The sequence below is a fragment of the Alosa sapidissima genome, chromosome 16, assembly GCF_018492685.1.
Source record: "Alosa sapidissima isolate fAloSap1 chromosome 16, fAloSap1.pri, whole genome shotgun sequence".
NCBI lineage: Eukaryota > Metazoa > Chordata > Actinopteri > Clupeiformes > Clupeidae > Alosa > Alosa sapidissima.
Window position 1 is genome coordinate 14946709 of NC_055972.1, and position 5793 is coordinate 14952501.

Consider the following 5793-nt stretch of genomic DNA (forward strand, 5'->3'; position numbering starts at 1 on the left):
TGAAAGAGGGCAGAGAAATCCTCCTGAAAAATAGCAGTGCTATTACACCCCACTGTATAGCCTCTCAGGCTCAGAGTAGAAGGGAGATCCCAGCAGAAATAGTAATATGGTAGAAAATGTTAATCAATTAAGCAGCACTGTGCCACATATTACAATATTGGTATTTTACAGGTTTTAGAGAATAAGTAAGAACAAAAAAAAGATAATTATGAAAAAGAGAAATAAAATTACTTCTGACAGGTTAGTACATCAAGACGGAGATATGATAGAGAGACATACATAATGAAATAAAAGTGTTGAACACAAGGAGAGTCTAGAGGTGAGGTGAAGGTTGATGTTGGTGGATTATCGTAGAGAAAAGATCACAGGGCTGAGGTGACGAGAGTGTGGGTCTACCAGTGTCACCATTACAGTGCTATCTCTCTAGTGTCATCTTTACAGTGCTATCTCTCAAGTGTCATCTCCACAGTGTTATCTCTCAAGTGTTATCTTTACAGTGTTATCTCTACAGTGTAATTTCTAGTGTCATCTCATTATTCGTAACACTTTATTTGAAGGGGTGTGTATTAGACTTATCTCCACAGTGTCAACTCTACAGTGTTATCTCTATGCTGTCGTCTCTACAGTGTCATCTCTTCAGTGTCAACTCTACAGTGTCAACTCTACAGTGTCATCTCCACAGTGTCAACTCTACAGTGTCAACTATACAGTGTCATCTCCACAGTGTCAACTCTACAGTGTTATCTCCACAGTGTCAACTCTACAGTGTCAACTCTACAGTGTCATCTCCACAGTGTCAACTCTACAGTGTTGTCTCTACAGTGTCAACTCTACAGTGTTATCTCCACAGTGTCAACTCTACAGTGTTATCTCTATGCTGTCGTCTCTACAGTGTCATCTCTTCAGTGTCAACTCTACAGTGTCAACTCTACAGTGTCAACTCTACAGTGTCATCTCCACAGTGTCAACTCTACAGTGTTGTCTCTATGCTGTCGTCTCTACGGTGTTGTCTCTGCAGAGGCTAATGAGGAGGAACTCAGAGGTGCCACAGCTGCCTCTCCAATGACCTAGAGGACTGGTTAAATGCTCTGATAAACACACAGCAGTCAGTCAGGCAAAACACACACACACACACACACATACACACACAAACACAGAGAGAGAGAGAGAGAGATTGAGTAGATAAGCCCCCAAGCAGCCACACTTTTGACACTCTTTCATATAACAAAAACACAAACTTTCTCTTTCTCTCTCTCTCTCTCCCCCTCTCTCTCTCTCTCACACACACACACACACTCACACACACACACACTGATACAGACCACTGTGGTGGCGAGTGGTGCGTAAAGAGAGGAAGCAGGTGAAGTAAGCAGCAGAGAGAGATAGAGGGGGGTGGTGTAATAGATGAGGAATTACCACTGGCACTTTATTTGCATTAATATTGCACAGTGGCAAATGAGAAAGTTCTGTGTGTCCCAGCCCCGGAACTGGAGATTACCCAAAGCCCCGCCGCTGAGTGCTAGCTGCGGGACAACGGCTGATAGCTTAGACGCTTAGACAGGAAATCGATAGGAAATGACATCTGCCTCCCCAGATCGCACCCCGTGTCCCCGACCCGCCGCTCGGAGGATCATCTGACGAGCGCCACTCCAGTGAGTGAATTACTAGTGGAGTGGAAATGTTCGACTTCCACCACAGACAAAGCCTCTGATAACAGGAACACTGAGCATGAGCAGAAACTCTGAAAAAAGAGACAGGCACTCTCTATTCTCTCCCTATCCTCTCTCTCTCGCTCTCTCTCTCTCTCTCTTTTATGTGTGTGTTTCTTATTTCTTGAATGTTTTTGGTGGCACAGAGATGAAGGTGACGTGGAAGCTTAGCATCAAACTTGAAAAGTATGTGTGAGACACTTCCTGCAGGAGAGTGCCACCGTGTCTCTGTTTCCCTAATCTTTTCAATGAGCTTATGGGATCAAAAAAAGTTTCTCTGTATCAAGAGCGGGTGACATGTTTGTCTGCAGCCCTGTGAAAGGTAGAATGTGTGTGTGTGTGTGTTAAACTCAAACAAACTGTTTGAACCTGTGTTATCAGACCATTAACAAATGGTGTCAAATGGTGTTACAAAACTTTCAAACAGACTTCCAGAGACATCCCAGTACCTATGAGAGGAGAGGCACATCAAACACTCCACAAGCTGCCAAGAGTCTCTGCCCTTTATCAGTGCAGTGGACGTAGCCACTTAGGGGGAAAAAGATGGAGAAAAACACCATCGCCAACCCCCAGGGCAGAAATGGTCATCTTAGCAACAGCCGTCCACTTAAGCCATCAAGCCGCACTTAGGTCACTGAGGAGGCTGATGAGTTGATGCCACGGTGGTACAGCATGCTTATGTTTCTCACTTCTGAGTGTTACATAAGAGAGCAGGGCTTGGAGAGAATCAGAAGGAATAGAGACGTTTGGAGAAGGAATTAAAAGATGTGCATATTATTAAGATATGTTACGCATGTGGGTTTATAATGAAGGGATAATATGATGTCATGATATCAAAAGTACATTATAATTGAGTGCAGTTGGGGGACATAGGAACTATTTCTAGTTTTATATCCCGAAAAGCCTATATATTGAGATTTTCAAAGTATTGATGAAAAGGATTAGTCATTATAGAAAACAGTGCGATAGAATTTATTCCAGATATGAGATTTGCATGGCAAGATATTGATATAAAAACTCCTTCGTGTATCCTTTCTTGTCTTCTGACAAGATCATAATTGCTTTGATTTTGCAGTCCACAGCGACAGGTATCCATGCATTGATCTTAATTCCCCAGTCACCTAAAGCAATTGTCTCTGACAGCGGGACTTTTGGTTCCATTGACCAATCTGCCCCTGGTCTCACCAATACTTAAAGGAACATGAGCAATAAGCTTCTTTGCCACCTACCCCAGAGTCAGATAAGAGGATAAACAGCAAATAAACTCATTCCCAAAAGGTTGGGATGCTCCTTTAACTTTTACAACCACAGCCAGTGATCTCTAGTTTGAAGATGGTTGTTAAAATAAAGGTCAATATATGAGGGATACACTTGTCAATTTGATGGGAAATAAAGACCTGACAGTCAGAAACATCATAGGTTCATGATAAACCCCTTTTCCTTTAGTTAAAGAAAGATTCAGCCTTAGCTTTGACTTCTCAGGCACACTCTGCGTCAGTAAAGTCCAAGCATTACAGATTCCAGTCACCTCGTGAATCAAACCATAAAGTATTGCCATAATTAAATATTTCCCCAGTCCCACTATGCAGCTCCATTTAACAAACACACAGAACCTGGCTCCCTGCCAAGCAGAACCCAAACACAATCCCCAAGCTCCAGCTCAGCATTTCTACAGCATTATTCATTCTCCTTTGGAAACTCTTATATTACTCTCATCAGAGGAATTTCTGAGCTAGGTACCGGTAGATACAATGTAGATATGAAACATTATCACATTGATTCTGTATAAAGGGTGCTCAGGCTTGGTTTGAATGTGTGCCATGAAGTGCTATATATAGAGGCTTTGGTTCCTGTGGGTCTGAAGGGTGTATTGATGGATTGGAAGTTTTGGTGAGGCAGGGAGATAGGCCAGCCCTCGGCAGGACCCCAGTATGTGCTGCATTGCAGAGGTAGAAGCAGCACCCAGCAGTGATCAGGCTGCATGTGTGTGTGTGTGTGTTTGTGTGTGTGTGTGAGAGAGAGAGGGAGAGATGTGTGAGTGCATGGCTTACTGGGACAATGATCATGCATGTGGTGCAATATGACACCTCTCTCTTTCTCTCTCTGTCTCTCTCAGTGTTGACAATACTACATCTTAATTCTAAACATACTCATACCTTCCCTTTGTTCTGCAGTACAGCATATTCCCAAGAACAAGTCACACATACAAATGCACAAATACACAGAAAAACACACACCCACACACACGCGCACACACACACACACACAGACACAACACACCTGTACCTCACATACCCCACCCCCCTCTCTGTCTCTCTCTTTCTCTCTGCCATAGAAACAGGAGAACACAAACTCCCTGTGACCCCAGAGCTTGGGAGCTCTTCTCTCCTCCAAGTGTCCACTTGAATCTCCCTGTTCAGCTCATCACCACATTATCTGCCTGCATGGCCACTGGCCAGGTGTGCAGAAGTGGGGGTGGGGGGGGGGACACCTTTTGATCAATATGTTTTCCCTGCAAATATCATACAGCACAGTCACAGCACTCACAGGCCCAGCCATTGATTAGCAGTTGGAGGAGTCCACCATGGGCCGCAGTCGATAGGGGAGGTCACACCACAGGACCTGCCTACTCCTCTCCACTCCTCTCCGCACCTCCTTTATGGAAATGGAGATGTGTCGGAGACAATCTTTGACCTCACTGACCTGCGATGCTTGGCTCTGTGATATAGTGTCCCTCAGGAGCACGGGACAAAAAAAAGAGGTATTTTCAGAAAAGATGTTTTTACAATAAAGACACTTTTATTATCTTATACATACATCTGTTTTTAGTATAATAATAATTATAGATATAGTAATACAAGTACGTCAAAAATAATAGTTATAATTATCATAGTTTTAAAAAACTAAGCAATAAACTACTCTTTACTTTCTCAAAAACATAAAAGTCGTATATATTAATGTTAGTTCTGTCTCTTAATCTCTCCAGAAAAATAAAAAAGATCACAGGATAGGAGGTTACAAAGTAGCCATTACTGTTGTACTGAATGTCTTACAGCAGGTGATATGAGTCATGGGGATGGTTACCTGGGCCCTAAACCCTGGTGAGAGGCTACAGAGCATTTAATGTGACAGATGTGTGTGTGTGTGTGTGTGTGTGTGTGTGTGTGTTTGAAAATGTGTGTCTGAATATGTGTGTTTATATGTGCGGGTGTGTGTGTGTGTGTGTTCGCAAATGCCTGGCTGTGTGTTTTTCTGTATGTTGTGTGTATACACCAATGTATACACAAATTCCTGTGAGCTTGTGTTTGTGTCCAGAGCACTTGAGCAAGTCTGTGTGTCTTTGTATGTGCATGAGTGTGTGTGTGTGTGTGTGTGTGTTTAGCCATTGTTATTTTTTTCTTTATGCATGTGTGCGAGTGCAAGTGTGCACAACACATTTTGATCTAGCACTTTCTCATATGAACAGCTACGGTACAGGTCAGCATGTAACACTGCTAGAGTGTGGGTGTGTAGTTCACATAGATTGGCTGAGCATGGGGAAAGCAGAGCATCATGGTCCTTTTTTTTTTGTATTCCTTTCAATGGGTATTAAAATACCTCTTTAAAAACGTCTCTGTGTTTCTGGATTTCTCTGGAATGTTCCGGTCGTAGTGAAAGAGAACCTGAAGAGAGTGTGTGTTGGTGTCTTAGGGGCGTGGGGTCGGCCAGTGGCGGTGGGGAGAGTGGGCAGTCATCCTCTCTGGGACTGGGCGCGCTCTTGTGGTTTGTGGGTTAGCAGTGCTCTCTGTTGCTCTTCAGCACATGTTGGCAGCTGTAAACAAAAGGGAACACAGCCTCCTGAGTCCTGCTTTGTCATTCATACATCTCTGATATACTCTTGATGCTGCGTTGATCATTAAAGGAGGTAGGACTATTTTGTTGTTGGCAAATCGAGAGATTCCCGTATCTTGTTGTACACTTTTTTTTATGTTTGTTTGATTTTTTTTTTTGGCAAGATGGAAATCCATTTGGCAATCTTGGGGGAGTTTCAAGCCTTCTTGTTTTTCCACCTCCAGAGAAGCTGGGCTACTTCCTTGGGTTTTCC

The 5793-nt window shown here is 43.3% G+C and overlaps 1 protein-coding gene across 2 annotated transcripts in view; it reads right to left on the minus strand.

Moving 5' to 3' along the window:
* Positions 1-4582: 4582 nt before the first annotated feature.
* ccdc85a (coiled-coil domain containing 85A) overlaps positions 4583-5793 on the minus strand; it is a 35436-nt gene continuing 34225 nt past the window's right edge. For both annotated transcript variants that reach the window (XR_006023357.1, XM_042065950.1), the window contains exon 4: positions 4583-5793. This exon is cut by the window's right edge and continues 299 nt beyond it. The gene's annotated coding sequence lies outside the window, so the exon portion shown is untranslated.